The sequence below is a fragment of the Ochlerotatus camptorhynchus genome, unplaced genomic scaffold (genome assembly GCF_037179485.1).
Source record: "Ochlerotatus camptorhynchus isolate MF236.1 unplaced genomic scaffold, CSIRO-AGI_Acam_v1.1 ptg000477l, whole genome shotgun sequence".
Classification (NCBI taxonomy): Eukaryota; Metazoa; Arthropoda; class Insecta; order Diptera; family Culicidae; genus Ochlerotatus; species Ochlerotatus camptorhynchus.
This window is the reverse complement of record NW_027040963.1, coordinates 284,129-304,719: the sequence shown is the minus strand read 5'-3', so window position 1 is coordinate 304,719 and position 20,591 is coordinate 284,129. Positions and strand designations below refer to the sequence as shown.

Sequence of the window (20,591 nt, the reverse complement as noted above, 5' to 3'; positions counted from 1 at the left end):
AAGTCATTTGCACTCATCTTGACAGTTAAGTGCAACCACTCAAAATTGAGTTCTTTGCTAAGTATCCAATTTAGAGTATTTTCAAAAGACATCTCTTTGAGTGAAATTGAACTGTTTCGTGATGAGTCAATATTGGGTAAAAATGACGTAAAATCAAGTTTTGGGTTTGAAAATATTACTTGGGAAAAGAGGGCGTTTTGATTTATTTTTCTTCGATATTTCTAATTAAGAATCAACAGTTTATTAAATTTAAAATCAATACGACGTTTTTATTTGCTTTTATAAAACAACCCAGAGGGTTTTGACATTAAAAAAAACTTAAAGAGAGGAATTTTCGAACTCCCTTATGCGTAAGGTAAGTTCCGTTACCTTGGTGCTCGTGGAACATTGTTTAATATTTCAAACATTTATTGCAACAAGATCGTACAGCTTTTTGAGCAGGACGGGTACGTTTATGACCAAAACTGGAAAAAGCTTAAGCAAAACGTCAATCGCCAATTCTCCTGAGTTTCCACATGGAATAATGTATTCTGCAAAGACAACATATACGTCACCCTTTTTGAAGATTTCAGCGCAGCATACAATATGAGGAGGAAGATCACGGTGAGCATGTAGATGGTTGTTTAATGCAATCAAGTTGGTTGTATCATCGTCAATCTGTAAATAAACGAAATAACTGTTAAATGAATTATGGAAACAAAATTTAAACAAGATTTTCTCTAATAGGCTTGTATTATGATGATAATGCTAAGCAAAAATATGACTAATAAGTTAAATTAAGTTTTTTACTCCTAACTCTTATATATTAAATCTCACTCACCTTTACCCAGCAGATCAACGGTACCGCCAGGAACTCTTCGATACTCATTTCTTCTTCCATCGGTCTCATAATGCCACAATGTGCCATTTTTTTTAAAAATCGAAGGGCACCACGGATGTGAGCTGAAATAATTATCAATTATGTATAGTCAATTCTCTCTACCAGGATATTAAGGTGATTCGCTGTGACATCCTTATTCTCGGAACCACTTCGAAACAATAAGTGCACAAATATAAGCTTCTATAGAATATACGACATGTGCAACATTAAAATTGTAACTCCACGTTTGCTGCACTGCAGCATACATGAAGTAGCAATTTCAGATGAAATTGGGCACTGATTTCCGAGATTTGTGTAATTGAAAATTTGAAGTAAAAGTGCATATATAGCCTACATAGCGGTCATTTGTGGACTCTACTAGAAATCACCTTAAAATTATTTAAAGGGCATCGAGTAAGAAAGAATATCGATTTGAATTGGAATAAGGGAATTAAATACCGTCTTCAACTGAGCTCCAAGCATTCGTTTCCACGAGGAGACCGATCTGTAAAAAAGAGCTCATGCTGCAGTCCTTATTTGCATCGGGATGGAGTCGCTCAAATACTTGCTGTATCTGAAATGTGCCGAAAGTAAGTCAGTTTAGAAATGACATAAATAAAACCAAATTCGCAAGGTCATAATCTTACCATACGTCCATTGTAGGCCAGCAAATGGGGAAATATTCTCAAAATTGAGTTGCAGACATCAGTTTTCTGCATGAGCAACCATTGATGCAAAACCGTGCAATGCACCATTTTTTCTGATATTTCGCGAATATTTTGTGATGACGGTGTTAGTGCTGCTGTGTATGACGCGGTTTCGTGGATACCATCAGGCAATATAACGGGATCATTCTTTGGCCTTTGGAACAGTCGTTCCTCCGAGGGCAAATCCTTACGCATGTTTCCTACGCGCGTCTCTATTATTCCGTAATGGGCACCTTTTCCTCGTCCCTTGTTACGCCAGAAGAAGTATGACTAAAAAAAATATATTCAATTTAAGGATAATTTATTTATATTTTGTTTTGTTAAATTACCTCTTTAGGAGCATCTGCATTCACTCTTGTTTTTTTCCAATTGTGGAAAAGCTTCAATGATTTTTACAGCTAATTCCTGTTTTCATGCCATGATGGATATCTGTAAAAGAAAAAATTCAAGCAATAAAACGATGAATTTCTCGCGTAAAATTTGAAAACGGTCTAAACATTTTTGTAAACAAACTTTTGTAGGCCCTTTACTCGCCACCCGAAGTACACCCACGCAAACCAACATCATCGGGAAGGGGAGAATTTGCGGGTAGTGAGTAAAGGGCCTAGAAAAGTTGGTTTACACAAGTTTAAAGGCCGTTTTCAAATGTTACGCCTGATTTTCTTACCAAAGCCTTACCTTTTTTCTTCCTGGATCATGCGTTCAAAATAGAAATTTGTGAGAATTCTGTTCATTCTCAACAGCTCTTTGTTATCGGGTATGGTATCAGCGTTAAGGAGCTTAAGAGCACGCTGGAATCTCGGTTCGCTTGCCAAAACTGATTGAACTGTCTGCAATACATTATTAAATAATATTTCTATTAGAAATCATAATGCAAAAATTACTGTTTTCTGTATATGGAACAAAAGCAAGATAATATTTAATTGAAGTAATCATTATCTTTTCATGCAGTAGGTGAGTTGCCTCCGGAGGATTCTCAATTGTTTCACGTTTAAAAATTAATTGAGCGATGACGCTGAGGATGATCTTTCTTGGGCCCATCTCCAGAATCCCTAATTCTGCCAGATCATTTGCATCCAAATGGATCAACGACTCATCAGTGATAAGATTGGCTGTTCATAAATAAAACGTTACTAAAACATTACCGCCATCTGTTGAGTACACTGTGGTGGGTAATACACAGAACAGATGGCGGTAGTGTGTAAACGTCAAACTCATGGGAAATGACTATGCGCGCCTCAGTTGGCGGTACTACCAACTACGATTCTTTTAAATTGACCGTTAAATGCTTGTTCGATGAACAACTTGCGAGCGTTATGTCTGTTTGTCTGTGGTATTACCATAGAGGTAACTCTAAGACCAGCAGGTCCCGAAGAAACATGCTCAACTTTTTGGCTCAGTTCTAGTACTATCTTCGGTCCCAAGCTTATCGATGCACCCCTCGAAACATAAGAAAATCCATGAACCCCTCATTTTATCTGTTAAACTTTCATAGCGAATCAAAACAAACATAGTGTAGTACTAGAATTTCAACTAGAATGGGGTACGTTAATCGATTTGCTTGGGACCGATAGGCTCAAGTAGTGAGCCAATTTAAAATCGTTAGTTTCCACCGGTTGGTATTACCATAGAGGTAACTCTAAGACAAGTAGGTCCCAAGAAACGTGCTCAACTTTTTGGCTCAGCTCTGGTACTATCTTCGGTCCCAAGCTAGTCGAATCACCCCTCGAAACATAGGAAAATCCAATAACCCCTCATTTTATCTGTCAAACTTTCATAGCAAATCAAAACAAACATTGTGGAGTACTAGAATTTTGACTAGAATGGGGTACGTTAATCGATTTGCTTGGGACCAATAGGCTAGTCAAGTAGTGAGCCAATTTAAAATCGTTAGCTTCGTATTGATTGACACAGACAAACAGACGTAACACTTCATTGTGTATCTTCGTTCACGCATTTAACGGTTGATTTGAATATTATCAGTTCCGCGAACTACTCGCCGCAGCGCTGGCATGGGATCACTTTGACGTTTCTATACATTCTATAGAACTTTTATGCAATATTGTTTGCGAGTTATCGAGCAAGCTTGTTCTCCGCGAGAAGCCCGAGAGATGTCGTTACTGAGGTCATATGTTTTGAGATACTATGTTTTCAAGAAAAACTTTTTCAAAGAGTTACGTCTGTTAGTCTGTGGTATTACTGTCAAATTGAAGTGAAAATTCACGAAATGGTTGGAACCCAGCCTAAGATATAAATACTTACGTGAGTAACGTGGAGTTCCAGGAAAGATCGAGTAAAGGAGACTTGACTGTATTAACAAAACGGTTAATTTTGAAAAATATTTTTAATCAACATGATACGACTACACATTCCATTACAATGTATGTAAGCCTACTTAATCGTCGTAGTGTTTTAAACTAATATAATAATGAATATCATCTTTCTTTAGTTTCCACAAATTTCTAACATTTACGTGACAACAGTTTATCTTTTGTAACTCTAATCAGGTTCTGAGAAAGTTTGACTTTAAAAGCAAACAATGTAAAATCAAACTGATCAATTTCTAATTCTTGGATAATAGTTATTATTTCATTTTGATGGCAAACTATTAATAGAATTATGCCATAGTAACTTCCAGTGTGCTTTAGATATTTTACTACATATCCTGGCCGGAAATCAGTTTTGTTTATTTGCAAGTGCTGAATTACCTTAATTTGTTGTGGTAGATCAAAAAGTAAACCAGATGAATCTATGATTGTTTTGTCTATCATAGTGGATGTAATTATTAACGGATAATCTATGACATAAGAATGCTTCAAAATTGAGTTGATTTGTTTAAATGCCAATCTCTTCGTTAGGCTTAACGTAAGATTTTTATAATTGCCACAGGTCTTGCCTTGGCCCTTGGACTCCTTAAATTTGGCCTCATACAACAAACAACTAGCATTATATAGCGGTCCATTTTCTACACATGACTGTGCATAATGTGCAATATGGTGCATTTTATTAATAGCAATAGATGATGAGAAGCACTCTTTGAAAATAAAATGAAAGTCTCGAATAGCATTATTCAGATCATTTACCATGTCTTGGGTCAATCTATGTGAAAAACAAACGTAACTAATTAGGAGCAGCGATGAAACCAGTTGTCCTAATTTGGAGTCTTGCTGAAGGACTTCATCGAAAATGAACGGAAATGCACGCATGAGTAACCAAGTCTGAGATGCAGTTTGGCTCAAAGCATTTGTTTTCGAATTCAAAACTTGAAGAGGGTTTGGCAGAGTCTTCACACTCTCCGTAATCGAATGTATTGATGAGATGGTTGATCTCTTGTTCTGTAGTTATTCTGGACTGTACTGCATGCTTCAAAATCAATTTGATAGTCATTGGAAAAATACCTTCCAATACATCATGCATTGGATCAAAACAAACTGTATTAGCCCATCTGAAGAATCGCAATTCATGTAACGCACAATTTGATCGTATCCCACATTCCTTTGGGGTTTTCTGCTGGTTTAATACGGAATCAACGTCCTGTTGCACGTTTTCTAAGGTTCTGTGGGTAAAACTGGGATGTTGTAAAAATTGCTTGCTGTCTTTGAAGGATACTATTGAGACATCCGTTTTTGGCTCCTCAGTATCCACCATAGATCGAGCTTCTGGATTTGCCATGATCAGATGCAACGTGTCAACTATCGGAATGTAATGTACAATATCTTTCTGAACTTTGACAGTGGGAACAGAATTTGTCAATTTAACCCTTCTTTGAAATTTTTTTTCCTCTTGCTCGTCCTAACAGCGTACAATTATTTAACCTACTTTCTCCTAATATTGTTTCGATCGGTTCTGGAACCGTACAATCAGCTTTGGCAATCAAAAAATTCATGCTGTCTTCAAATGTGAGCGCGTTTTTGGTTATATCGGGTATAAACAAAGAATTTATCAAATTTATCGAAGGTTCTTGATCAAAAGAGTAGTTTTCGTTATTCAAGAACCACTTCACTTGTGACATAGCGTGTCGTTGACTCCAAAGAACAATCGAGGAAAACCCAGAAAGAAACTTCTGCACCTTTTTCTGGAAGAGACACATCACAGCGAAGTTCCGTTATCATCTCCATAAATTTTGCCGTTATATCTTCCAGCGACACGTCGTTCTGGTAAAACACTGGGTTTTCAATTGGGGTAAACGGCATCGGATCATCCTCAAGGGTTGGCACTGGTGAGGGCGAAGGAACTGCTAGCTCAAAAGAGTTTTCTTCAACATCTTCTGTGTTGCCCGGAAGAGGGTTATGAGTAAGAAAATGCTTTTTGATGCTTAAAAAAAAGCTAAAAATCGAGCCACATAGGGGACATCTCAGCGGGACTGACGACTTCCGACTTGTTGCGATTTTATGGACCGTGGAAAGGTGCTGCTTAAAAAGCTCCAGATCACCTTTGATGAATTCGCTGCATCCATCAACGCAACATTTCATCCCTCAAGAATTAAAAGTTGAAAATGTATACGTAATATCCACTGATAAATTAAATAATAAAGCTTACCTGTCAGCTTTTGGTAGCTTCCTTCGTCGATCTTTTTCTTTAGATGCTCCATTTTAATATTTTCCACCAATTCACGCAATTTTAACACGGCAATACCTTCAAAACTTTTAAAAGCGATTGCTTCCAGGAGGACGACAGAGCTTAAATGAAATAAGTATGATTTTTTCATCCAAAATAAAGTGAAATCACAACACTTCATTTTGGATACTTTCAAAAAGTGGAAAAGGAAACAACTCAAAATCAAGATAGAAAGCCCTCAAAACTAATAACTCTCAAAAGACTACTGTTCTGAGCACAATAAACGTAAAAGTAACTATTTTTGTTATACTTCAAGATTAAGTTTTTATTTTATTTTATTTATTTATTTTATTTATTTATTTCATCAACCGATGTAGACTAGTACAAATACATATACAAATTTGTTTTTCTTAAGAATATTAAAAAATATATTGTCAGCTATTATATTTTTACTTCCTACGAGTTATGATTCCGTATGGAGTTAAAATATTGTTTTAGTTTATGCCGAGACATTGAAAAGTCAATGGTTTCGCAGTATTGATTGTAAGACGCCATCATGCGATTTAATGGCCCAAATTTTGCATAATTTGTGCGATGATGGGTTACGGCAAATAAATTTCGATTTCTGAGTTGTCGAGTAGGTACATAAAAATTTAATTTTGATAAAAGTTCTGCTGAGTTAATGCGCTGCGAAACGATATCGTTTACAAACGAAACCATTGCATATTCACGACGCTCTTTTAATGTTTGTATGTTTATAAGCATGCAGCGTGCTTCATATGATGGAAGAGGAAATGATGTCCAACCTAATTTACGAAGGGCATATAATAGAAATTGCTTTTGTACTGATTCTAATCTTTCTTCGTGCGTGATTGAAAATGGAGACCATACAATGCTGCAATATTCCAGTATTGACCTCACATAGGCAATATATAGTGTTTTAATTGTGTATGGGTCCTGAAAGTTATAGCAAAAGCGCTTGATAAAGCCTAGCATGTTATTTGCCCTGTGAATAATTGTATTGTAATGGTCTATGAAAGTTAGTTTGGAGTCTAAGATAATCCCTAAATTCCTGACTCTTTCACATTTTTCTACATTCTGATTTCCTAATGCAATTGAAATGTTTGATGGTGTTCTTTTTCTGCTAAATGATATTAAGTTGCATTTTTTTACATTCAGTTCTAATAGGCTTTTTTTACACCATGTGTAGAATATGTGTATTTCACTCTGGAATATATTGATGTCTTCATCATTTTTTATTTCCAAAAAGAGCTTCATGTCGTCGGCATAGATTAGCAATTTTATTTTTTTGAGAATGAAGGAAATGTCGTTTACGTACAGAATAAAAAGAAGAGGTCCCAGATGAGAGCCTTGCGGGACTCCTGAGGTGACTTGAATTGGGGTCGATTTCTTTCCGTTGAATTTAATTATTTGTTGGCGGTTAGTTAAATATGATTCAAGCCATTTCAGGAGTCCTGGCTCAATTCCAATTTTTTTCAATTTGAAAAGAAGCATTGGTATGTCAATTCGGTCAAATGCCTTGCTAAAGTCTGTATAGAGAGCTTCTACGTGGTTTCCATTATCCATTGCATTTAATGAATAGTCTATAAATTCAAGTAAATTTGTCGAGGTCGAACGTCCTTTAAAGAAGCCGTGTTGCATGTCAGTAATTCTATTTTTGGTTTGAAGAAATAATTTTTCATTTACAATTGCCTCGAAAAGCTTTGGAATGCAAGAGATAATGGCTATTCCACGATAATTACGTACGTCAGATTTTCGGCCAGATTTAAAAATAGGTACTAAAAATGAGCTTTTCCATATTTTTGGGAAGGTTCCGGATTCCAGTGACATATTAAAAAGCCAAAACAATGGAGCAGTGAGTTCCATTGCTAGACTTTTTAAAAATACTGGAGGAATTCCGTCAGGTCCAGGACCTTTTGAGGCGTCTAAATTCTTTAAAGCCTGCAAAATATCCTGCACTTGAAGTTGATTGACGCCAATGTCCCTTGAAAATTCTGGATGAAATGCAAAATAATCGCGGTCGCGATCTTCATCGGAAAATGTCGTATAGATTTCTTGAAAAAAAATTGCAAAAAGCTTACAATTTTTTTCCGAGCTATCCCCGACACGTTCGTCAAGATGCATTATTGATGGAAAATTGTCAGATTTTAATTTGGTTTTTACGTAATTAAAGAAGTTCTTTGGGCAGGACTTTATTTCAAGTTCAGTTTTTGAATTAAATTCTTCAAATGCATTACTGATGGCTAAATCTAGTTGATCGCATAAGTCCAAATAGATAGCCAAATTTTCACTATTATTGTGTTTTTTGTAATGTTTATGTGCTTTCTGTTTTCGATTTTTTAAGTTTTTTATTTGTCTGTTATACCAGACTGGATTTTTTGTGCTTCTGTAGCGTCTTTTTTTCTTCAAAGGTATTTCTTCCAAAATTATTCCTGATAAAATTTGGTAGAAGATGTCTACAGCAGTTTCGACATTTCCTTCATTCCTTAGAATTATTTGCCAATTGACGCTGTTTAATTTATGTTTGATTTTTTCGTAGTCTGCTAATTTGTATTCAAAGACTTCCTCGTATTCGCAGTCGTTGGGTCTTTGGTATTCGTGTACAAATAAAGAATATTCAATTGCTGTGTGAAACGCTTCGTTTTTCCACAATGGGTTTAATGATTCGGTCACACAGAAATCTTCATAAATATTCGTTAGTAAAAAGTCCAAATAGCAATTTTGTTGATTTTTGATGTGGTTAATTTGGTTCAGTCCTAAATTAGCAGTTTTGTCAAAAATGAACTGCAATGTTTCATTATCCCCAACGACTGGGAGTAAGATACATTCATTTTCAGAGTCCAGAATGAAGTCAGCATGGCGTTGATTAAAGTCTCCATAGATGTGAACTTTAACCTCAGGAGGAAGCTCAGATAGAATTTGTTCAGCACTTTGGAAGAAGGCTTCATAAGTGCTTTTATGAGCATGGTCTGGTGGAAAATACACTGAGGCGAACACGTGCGTTTCACCGGCAATGTGTGATTTCACCCAAATATGCTCAAATTCTGTAAATTTTGGTGTAAAGATAATTTCTGAGTTAAAATTGGCCGAAAGAGCTATAAGGACTCCACCGCCTGACTTCTTCTGAGTTGCATGAAAATTTCTGTCGTCTCTGAATACATTAAAAGCATTTCCAAAGATTTCTTCACTTTTCACGCTTTCGTCCCAGCTTGTTTCAGTTGCGAGAAGGATGAGCATAATAAATTTTGATAGATTTCCTTCATTTTAGCTGGGCTTTTCATGCGATTGAAATTTTGACAGTAAATCAAAATTTCAGTCGCATTCTGTTTATGTGAAGAGATCTTTGGAAGTACGTCGGTTGATAAAATATTTTCATTGGTATTATTATTTACCTCTTTCTCGTCGAAAGGAGTCATTGCTTCCGAAAATTCGGGTTGTGAAATTTGTCGGCGCTTTCCCTTATACGCTGCAGGTGTTGGATCCTCTGGTTGTTAAGATGACGCCGATAGGATTCCAAATCGTCAGATGCCGCCTGTTTTGGTACACCATGTTCTTCATGCACCTCGAAAAAGATTTTCCTAAGTTCCTCCGCTGAAGTCGGTAGTCCTTCGGATGCCAAATTAATTTTGATGCTAGTAGTGGTCATTCCTTCATGGCAAAACGATGGCTCCTTGTCATGCATATATGCCAAATAAAGGCGAACGATGTACATTATTTTTGTGTCCCGTAGTCGTGCTTTCAGGAAACGCCCGTCCCCATCAGCTGATTGCTGCGTCAAGCTTACGATGGGTGGGCGCATAGGGTCGAGTGACCATCCAGATGTTTGATTTGATGTATTTGTATTTGATTGCAATGATGATGATGATGTTTTTGGTACTGCTGGTGTGGATTTGTTGTTGTTTTCGTCGTTTTCTGCTGCGTTTGGATTTTTCAGCAGCTTTTTCCTGCAACCTGCGAGTCTGTTGTTTTGCGTCAAATTTAGACCAGTCCTGCTTCCAGTGCCATTTGTTGCCTAAAAACCGCCATCCAGGAGATGAATGGTCAGTTTTTGGAGATATTGTATTTTTGTGTACTGGAGGACTTTCAGCTAACTCTTCCTCCAAGGTCTTCTGATGAGGTTCTGCAGCATTTATCTGAAGACTAGAAACAGCCCCAGATACAAATTTCACTTCCTCAAGAATTTCCAGAAGTTTCGGCTCTGGATGATGATGATGAGGTGATGATTCGGCCCCTTTTATTGAAAGTGCCATGTCATTAGATAAGCTTGATAGCCGTTCGTCAAGTAATTTTGTAATTTTTTGTGACATCAACGAATTTGATTCGTTGATGCCGGTTATTGTCGCGTGCGCTTGTGAATCACACGTTTTCATATGCTGGCCGACCGCGCTGCACATGTTATTATTGTTTTTATTTATTACTGCCAACGTTTCTTTTACGTCATTTAGCAGGTGCTCAATGCTGTCGAATAATTCTGATACTAAGCAGAATTTTTTTAGGTCAGCAGCAATGCGGTGGTTCGCGTCCGTTTGAGAGTGGATTGCTTCCACAAGTTGCTCCTGTTGATGAAGCAGCTTCCTCACGTCGGCTTCCTTCCGTAAAATGTGCTGGCAGTCAGCACACATAGGCACCATGAATGCCGTGATGAAATGCTCCCGTTGTCGCTGTACTCCGACACAGGCAGCATGGTATTTTTTGTTGCAAAATTCGCACTTCCATAGAAAGCGGTCGTCGTTGATGCTGCATGATATTACACCGCACGGCATAACTGCTTATGTTTTAAATATTCGACGCGATACTATAAGGTACAAATGGCCAGCGAGACCCACACGCGTCGTTGTCGAAGTGTAAAAAAAAAATATATATATATATATACAAATTACTTGCGGACCAAAATGCAAATGCGTCCGCGCCCGAAGACAGCTCGTGGCGAAAAAAAGAGTACTTATCAATCAGAATAACAATGTATCCAAAATAGTAGTCTTTCGAGAGTACCTATTTTTAAGTACTTTCTATCTCGATTTTAAGTTGTTTCGTTTCTCCGTGTAGCACAAATCGAGAGCATTACTGGATTTCTTATATGTGTTTTGGAAAAAACGAGCAAATAGGTTACAAATATCCTCACTATCAGTGCTATCAAACTCTTCAAACTGCATGCGTGATGGGAATGTACATGACTTCATTTTTTCGTTCGCGAAGTTAAAGAACGTTTTGGGATCAGATTTTATATTGTTCTCTACTCTTGAATTGTAATTCTCATATGCTGACGATATTTCTGCCTCAAGTGCTCCGCAAATATCAACGTATTTTTCTAAATTTTGTGACGTTTTAAACTTTTTATACGCCTTGTGTGCTTTTTGCGTCCTGTTTTTAATATTTCTGATTTCTTGTGTATACCACACAGGATACTTGGTGCTGTTCATTATTCTCTTTAGTCTGTTAGGAACGAATAATTCAATGATATGATAAGGTAGTATAAAATATAAAAATGAATAAGGTAGTATTTTCATCTTTTAAAAGGCTTTGCCAATTTATGTTATTCAGTCTGCTGTTAAATTCAGGAACATTTGCATTTTTAAAATCATAAACTAATTCAAAATCAACAACGCTTGGGCGTGACCGATGCGAGTCTGTGAACACTGGGTATTCAATAGCCGTATGAAATTTTTCATTTTTCCATAATGGAACTGCTGCTTCTACAATACAAAAATCTTCTGTACAATTAGTAAACATAAGATCCAAATAGGAATTGAGCTGTTTACGAACATGGTTAATTTGATGAAGTCCCAAGTGGCTGCTTTTATCAAAGATGAATTGCAAAGTATCGTTTTCACCTACAATTGGTAACAGCAGAGAATCATTATCATTATCCTGTATAAAATTAACAGTATTCTGGTTAAATTCTCGCATGTAAAATATCTCGAGATTCTGATCAGATTGATTTCTCTAGTGGACAGTAGTTCAAAAAATTTCCACTACGTGGCGCTAGAATACACGTGAAATTCTCGCATGGGGTTTGTTTCGAGATCCTGACCAGATAGAAAGTTACTGTCTTCGACAAAGTTGTTCAGGAGGTCAAAGCATTTTTGGCTGGTAAACAGTAGTTCAGAACTTTCTCACCACGTGGCATAGATACGTATAGTAACGTATACGTATACGGTAAATTCCGACACGGGCCAATTGATTTTACTTTCGATCTGTATGTAACATCATGTACTCTACCTGACAAAATGCGCTGTATTCGCACAACGTTGTATTTGTACAATCTATCGAATTGAAACATGTTTATGGCGGTATCTCTCAACCGGTATTGTCGATCTACTTGAAAGCTAGAAAATATGATTCGTGAAATAAATATAAAAAAAATATGACTTGTTTTATACGTTAAACCTAAGGTAAAGAGCACTGAATAGCGCATCATTGGGTGAATACAAACAAGAAAAAATCCTTTTTCACTAGTCTGATTTTCCAGTTTTCAAGTGGACCGACAATATTATACTCGGATGAAATCCCGATCACAAATGTCCGGCTGATTTGATATCGACGTTGGTGTTAATCAATACAAACATAAGCTAACATTTAGCAGATTTTACAAACAGGGACTTGTAAAAGTTAATCCTAGTTGGAGTTTGCCGCCTTTAATGTAGAACTGGAATCTTCTCTCGCTTCCGCACTCACCATGTTTGGGGGCATGGTTACCAATTAGGGATCTGTTGGTTAGGCCTGAAGAAAACATATATATTCCAAAAATCTGTATCTTAGATTTATGGATAAAGGAGCACAGCTAAAATTAAGACCATGCTGGAGGTGGCTGTGTTCTCATTCGGGTTCAGTAAAAGAATATTTCGGGTTGGACATCTTCTCGACTTCCTTGGGAGTATGGTATGATGCTTGCAACACAATATACGAATACAAACATGGTGCAGGTTAAGAAAGCTTTTCATTAACAACAGTGGAGGGGGTTAGAGGCAAAGGGGTACAAGTGATTTTGTTCGATTCTCTTCATCGACTTTCTTTTTTTTTTTTTTTGTACTGAATTGATCCTCCCATCGAGCCAAGTTTCCGTGAATACATTAGCGTCATATTCCCCATCAAGCGCAGCCAGATAAACATCGTCCAATTTAGTCATGAGCCCCCTGGTGTTCTGATAGTAGACTCGTAAACCGCTAGAGGGTTCGGTGCGAGCCGTGTCTATGGTAACTTGTCCAGGATCCGAACGAGAGAACGGTGAACTATTAGGCAGCGAAAGATCACCTGGCGTAGAAAGGCTCGAGCATGGCCACCTCAAGCGAAGTTGAACTGAAACCAAGCGGCGGATCAACAGTTGAATTCACATGGACGAGTTTATACTTGCCGTATACGAGTGGTTGGAAGACCCGTTCACCAGGCCCGCACACAGGGCCGGGACGGCTGCAGGTCGCTGGCGGGAATGGTACGACTGTGGCGGGGGGCTCGAAGGCTTGCATGATGCCAACGGCAGTGCGTCCCAGTAAACAAACAGAAGTTGATTCATCATAATGGTGTACGTCGTCAATCTTCGGCAGGAGTAGATCAGAGGATCTGGATGCTTCTGCCGGTGAATTTTCTGTGGAGCGTCTCGGCTTCTGGTATGGTGGGGCTGGTATACTGTTAATGTCATCTTCAGACCACAATTGTTGAGGAGCAGACAGTTGAAGTTTGGAAGACCCCCTCTCCCAACTCAAACGCAGGGCTGGGACGACTGTTGAACGCTGGCAGCATAGGCTCGACTGCGATGATAGGATCAGGGGCTTCCACAAGACTAGTTGCAAGTGTGCATCCGAGTGTCGAGTTGAATAAAGCAGGTTGTGCTTTTATCGGAAATGATCGGCTGTAAGCATAATACATTTCAGGAAGTGGATTGTTCAAAATAATGTCGTACTTGCCTGAGATAGGGTTTTGGAAGACCTCTTCTTCAAATCCAAATACAGGACAGGGACGGTTGGAGGTAGCTGGCAGGAATAACTCGACTGTGATGGATGAATTAGGGGCTTCCATAACACATATGGCAGGCGTGCGTCCCGGTGTCCAACTTGGGTCAATCACGAAGGAGTTCATTGTTGAAATTCAACTAGAAGTGATAATCGTTTCAGGGACGAAATTATTCAGAAAGCGATCATACTTGCCTGCGGTTGGATTTTGGAAGACCCCGTTTCCGGACTCAAACACAGGACCGGGACGACTGCAGGTCGATGGCGAGAGAGGCTAGACTGTGATGACAGGATCAGGGGCTCCCAAAATGCTAGTGGCAAGTGATCGTCCCTGTAATCGGTTGATAAAAATGCGGTGTTGAGGTTCAAGTTCCTGACTCGGCAATATCACTCCGTCACAGATGATTGATGACTGGAATTGGCGGACTTTGGAGTTGTTTGCGGTATGCTAATTTGTAACAATCCTTGAGGCTTCCAAAAAATTTCGACTCTGCGGTTGTCCACGAATTTACGAAATAGCATTCCTTTGGGCCATGTAGAGGACAAAAGTGCTTTCGACTTCAAATCTGCTGAGACACCGACTTTGAAAGAAATGAAAGACATGGTGCTGACGTCTTTGTTCTTTGAAACCAGTCGGATAACTTCAACATCGTCGGTTGACAAACGATTTTTGGCCAGCTCACCAATTTGCTCAGTAAGTAAGCAAAAGGAGTAACATCACGAGAAATCCGAGATAGGTAAATCCAAAACTTTTCCACCGGGACAAGCACAGTGAAGTGGCCTAGGCTTGGAGATACAGATTCACCTATAGCACGCATTAGGTTTGGTACATTATTGTCCTTTCTTGGAAATAACCGCCGGCTTCCTATGGTTCTTGACATAAAACCAGACCGTCTGGAGGAAACTGGAGTTATGGAAGCAGTATTGGTCAACTTCGTGAAATTGGACGGAATTTCAATTTTCAAGTCCTCCAGAATCTCTTGTTTCAATTTCCCCAGCAACTAGGTACTCAGCTGTTTCTCCAGACCAGCATCATATGCTACCTTTATGTTCTACTATGCTGAATGTCTGACATTATGCTCGCACAAGATTTACACATCCAGAATAATTGCCTGTTCCGCCCTAATAAAAATAACGATAAAAGAGAGCTTAACGACGTGTTTGGGGTATAGATTACCCTAATAAAAATAACCATAAAAGAGAGCTTAACGACGTGTTCGGGGGTATCATCCAAACCATTTGTGGGATAGTTTACCCATCCGGGATACAGTTCGTTTATGGAATTTGTTTATTAGGGCGGTCAACTTCATCCAACATTTCACTCGGCAAGTGACAGCATTTTGGGTGAAATACCGCATTACAGAACCCACGACAGGTAATAGTTTTTTCATGGATGTCATTGGCGCAAGCATGGCAAATTACACTCATTTTGCAGGAACAAGACGGCACTGCAAAAATCACTGGAACGCCATGAAATTGCAAGGTAGCGCAATACAACGGCAGAGCCCAGACGACAGCAATGCGCCAAAATGTATACAGCAATTATACCACAACCACAGCGATTTTGCTGGTAGATGGCGTTTTGGAAAAAATCGCGTTGGGTGTGCGCCTTTCAAGTTCGCACACAACTAAACAGCAGGATAACAGCTGTTTAGAAGCGTTAATGGAAATGCAATAAGAGCTTGTTCCAACCGTCCCAACAACAGCCATACGTAGTTGACTATGTAGAGGTTGAGTAAAGGTTGCCTCATATTTTAAATTTGTATGCACCACCAGTAGATCGCCATCGGACCAATTACGCTAAATTTGGACTGGTAAATCAGATGATGACTATTTATAATCATCATTGTGAAATAATTGACCTAAATATGCCCTCAACAGAATTATAAATATATTTCAGAACCCTGCGAAGTCATAGAACATAAGTCCTAATTTTAATATGTAGTCTACGATTTGATTGATTGACGAATAAATAAATAAATAAATAGATTCACAAATCGAGACGCTTTCGATTTCGGTGAAGGAGCTCGCTCACCACACTACAAAAGATATAGATGTTCGTAATTTGATTGAGGCATTACGAGCAGGAAGATCAGTAGAGGGCCGCGATCGTTTCGGTATTGATCAGAGCGAGTTTTCCATACAGCAAGGTTGCCTAATGAGATGAATCCGTGTTTATATTCCGTCTACAATACGTCGCAGAATATTGGACGAACTGCATGCTGGTCATTTTGGAGTATCCCGCATGAAATCGCTAACAAGGTCATACTGTTGGTGGTGTAATATCGATCATGATATTGCAGAGATGGCACGAGATTGCTCCAAATGCAAATAATTGTCACACTCACCTGGGAAGTTTGGAGCGTTGTAAAAACGATTGTATACAGTTTTGGACAATTAGGTCGATTGGAATACATACATCAGCAGACAGCAAAAGAATTTAAACAAACAAGGTCTTCAGTTGTGTGCATGAGAACGAGACAATGTAAAAAGAAGCATGTACGCTGCTTAGACTGACGAGAATATGTAAATTCCCCTATTACGCGAAAATAATGTTATTACACGAAAATCAGCTAATCTAATCAAGAGCCATATGTGAAAAGGGCATACAAGCTTTTTGTAAACAAACCTTGGTAGGCCCTTTTCTCGCCAACCGAGGGTCACCCACGCAAACCAACAACATCATCGGGAAGGAGAAAGCTTCTTCTTACCGGTGATGTTGTTGGTTTCCGTTGGCAACATATGGGTGGCGAGAAAAGGACATAAGAAGGTTTGTTTACAAAAAGCTTGTATGCTCTTTTCACATGTTGTTCTTGTAATCAAATATTTGAAAATGTTGCATTTGAAAGCAAATTTGCGCATTTTTTTCTGAGCTCATTAAAATACACATAAAACTCGATCATGGAGCATAAAATGACCTGCAAATATTTGGAAAAAAAAATTGCTGACCAACAAAAAATAAATTTTCATGTGTTTCTATTTTTTTTTTAATTTTTATAATTTATTAATATTATTCCATCGTATTATATTTCATTTTCATTGAAAGCTCTTTTCATGAGCTTTCTAATGGTATGTAAAAACATAGATTGGAGTATTCTTCACTCTTATTAGAAGATGAGCGGTTACGTATGTTTCGAGCCACCACAAGGTGGTCATTGAGGTTTCTCGTGAGAGTCCCTCGACGAAATTGCGCCAATAACTGCGTTTTTTTGCTTTGATTAATTGTTTCAGCTTTGTCTCAAGCTTTGAATATTCCTCGAAGTATGTAGAGGTTTTGTGTCTACGAAAAGCTTTGAAAGCATCAGATTTTTCTAAATACAATTTTGTGCATTCTTTGTCCGATCCTGGTGTGAACGCATACTGAAGCTATGCAAAGGTCTTTGTTCTTCACAATTTATTTAGCAAGCGACGCTTGATAGAGCAGGAAGGGACATTTTGTAGAACCCTAAATGTACTCCTCCATAAGAATCGTCTCTATCCAGGCGTATAATGTTAAAATCGAGGAAAATGAGTTCTTTATCGGAAGAAAGCAATGTTTCATAGAGTGCAAATATATCACAATCAGAATTGTGAAGTAAAAATTTGAACGAGTCTAGTTTAGGCACTGGACTACGGCAGTTCCACTGTAGCACAGTGATCATATCTTCAACCTCGTTCGACGAATTATCCATCGAAAGATATTATTGGTGCAAGGAGGGTTAGGTTAGGTTAGGTTTTCTTTATTAAGGAGGTGTGCAAAGAGGGGCCGTTGGAAGCAAGGTAGAAAGTAAGCTTCTTAGAGGGTCTTGTATGTTGAACATGTTTAATATGAATTCCGCAATGTCCGAAAAAGCTAGCAAACCTCGTTCGGACTTGGATTTATTTTGAGAAGTTTCAGGAGTAGCTTTTTATATTTTTCTTATCTCTGTTGGGTAATGGCAGAAAATTCTTGCTGCAGCCAGGGATTGGATCAGCAGGAACCTTCGGTTTTGTTTTTTCACCCCCATTACTCTGAGAATTTGGAAGTCTTCTGGAGGTGACTTTAGTTTTCTTACGGCGCTTTTTCGGGGAGGGGCATTTAGTAGAATCACCCTCATTGGATGAGTCAGAGTTCGATTCTTCAGGTGACAAAATCGAAAATTGGTTTGCATCTTGGACGGCTGAAGCAACCTTCACCATTTGAGCATATGTCTGCTTGGAGCGTCCTGAGATTGAACGCTGCACTTTATCGAAGTGCTGCTTGTACATCGGGCACTCCTGCAAGGGGTGAGGATTTTCACCGCAGTAAGTGCATTTTACTGATTCTTTGTGGTTTTCACCACATTTGCCACAACGAGTTTTGTTGCCGCAATGGCTGGCCGAGTGTCCCAGCCTTTTGTAGTTGGTACAATTATAAACCCTCTGTACAAACAACCGCACCGGAAAAAAACACCACAAACTTTGACAAAGTTTGGGAGAACTGAACCAGCAAAAGTCACTCGAAACGAGTCTGAATGCTGATAAACTTTCATGACATCTCGTAAAGATACTGAATGCCGTTGCCTATCTTTACAAGCTCGCTTGTGACTTTTCTGTTTTTAAAACAACCCGAGGCACGTTTCAAGTCCTCGACAGACAGACTCACGTTGGAGACCACGCCTTCTATCTCCACATGTCGAGAAGGGATGTAGATGTTGTACTCAACACCAAACAGCTCGTGTTCAGCAATTTTATTTTCTACATCATAATTAATTATTTTTAGGTCGAAAAATGACAACCCATGTTCCTTTCGAAAGTGGTTCACGCAGTGTAGGCATCGGAAGATGCCATAAGTGTTGCGCAAAAGCACTGCGCAACCACTTAAGTAGAAAAAATAAATAAAAAATTTCACAAATTGATTAATTTTAATTACTTGTAATTAAATTTTTTGCACGGTGTACTAGCACATCAAAGAGAAAAAAAAAATAAAAAAAAAACTTATATCTAGTTGCAACAAGTTGTCTCACTATGAACCATACTCCCCTACTAGGGGTAATAGACAGAGCCACGAGGCAAAATTAATCATTTTTTTCGACCATTTTCCACAGAGATGGCGCTGTTCCGCTGGTAGGAAGTGATAAAAATCCCCATATAGAAATTGAGAGAAGTGGGAATAATTCGCTTTCGGTGCATATTCAGGTCAAAAAAAGTGAACGACAACCTAAAGAAATTAGTCAGGGGCTTTGTCGTTCAGTTTTTCCCGGAAATTAATGCTAAACAAGCTACAATTAAATAAAAATGATTTTTCCCCATACAATTTTACCTGCTTTACTACCAGTCCCCAGAGAGCCAAAAAAATTCAAATTTGAGACAGAAATTCTCTCTCACGAGCTCATTCTCTCAACATGCCATGTATTTTGTTGACACTCGATTTGTGATTTCCCTTTCACAGATTACAAAAAATAGAGTACCTGACACTACAAAACATGTCTGGTACCTCTATATAAGCATTTGCTTTAACATTTGAAGTCCCTCCTTTTTTACATATTCTGCGCAAAAGATACTTTATGCCCCGCCCCATACATAAAATTCGGCGGGAAATTCTGTGAGGGGTGAGCTATTTTGTGTGCAGAATGTGAAAAAAGGAGGGACTTCGAATAATAATCTAAATGCATATATAGAAGTACCAGACATGTTTTGCCCTGCAGTGTCCTCTGTGAACAATTATAGGAAAACATATTGTGTCTAGTTTCCGATAGATGTCACCACAAACAACAGCAGTGACATCTGATGGAACATGAATGCAGAAGCTTGACAAAATGATTAATTAAACTACAATAGGGAGGCAATGGACTTGCAAATATTAATACTTATGTCGGTTGTGTAAACAACCTATCAGCCGGTGCAGCTAGGTATTCCGTTTGCTGCTGCTACGATGCGGCTATTGACGGAGATGATGCGATGGTGATGGTAATGATTTGATAACGATCGATCAATGGGGTAAAGGTGCACAGTCTATACGTAAGACTCAGCTTACGATAGCTGCTTCCTAAAACCGTGCGCGATTCACCTGAACATTTTTTTTAATCAACGAGAGTGATGGAAACGCGATAAAAAAACGAGTGTCGTATGAAGAGACCAGGACTGTTAACTGGCTCAGCACTCGATACGGAATCCTCCGAGTGTGATGTTGACAAGTCGGAAACAGTCAAATGCGCCAACTGTGATGGCGCTCATCAAGGTGCCGACAAGCAGTGCCCGAAACGCGAAGATTTGGTCAAACACGGTCAAGCAAATCCGCGGGTGCAATCCGGCCCTCGTCAAGAAACGTCTGGTGCTTCTGCTGGACAAAGCTCCCTATCCCCCTTGGATTCTGGAGACAACCATGAGCACAAAACCTCAATCCCGATCTCTTCTCTGCTGATGAGCTGATGAAGATTTTCGTCGACATGACCAGCGCTCTTCGTCAGTGCCGCAGCAAGCCCGAACAGATCCAAGTGCTCGGTAAGTTTATTATTCAGTATGGTGTCTAAACCGATAACTGTCGTCACATGGAACGCTTGC

General features: G+C 38.7%; 1 protein-coding gene and 1 pseudogene across 1 annotated transcript in view; one reads left to right on the top strand and one right to left on the bottom strand.

The window, feature by feature from the left end:
- Cad88C (cadherin-88C) overlaps window positions 1–20,591 on the top strand; it is a 119,143-nt gene that overhangs the window by 61,920 nt on the left and 36,632 nt on the right. The gene's annotated exons all lie outside the window — the stretch shown is intronic.
- LOC135712399 (uncharacterized) lies at window positions 319–6,157 on the bottom strand (annotated as a pseudogene).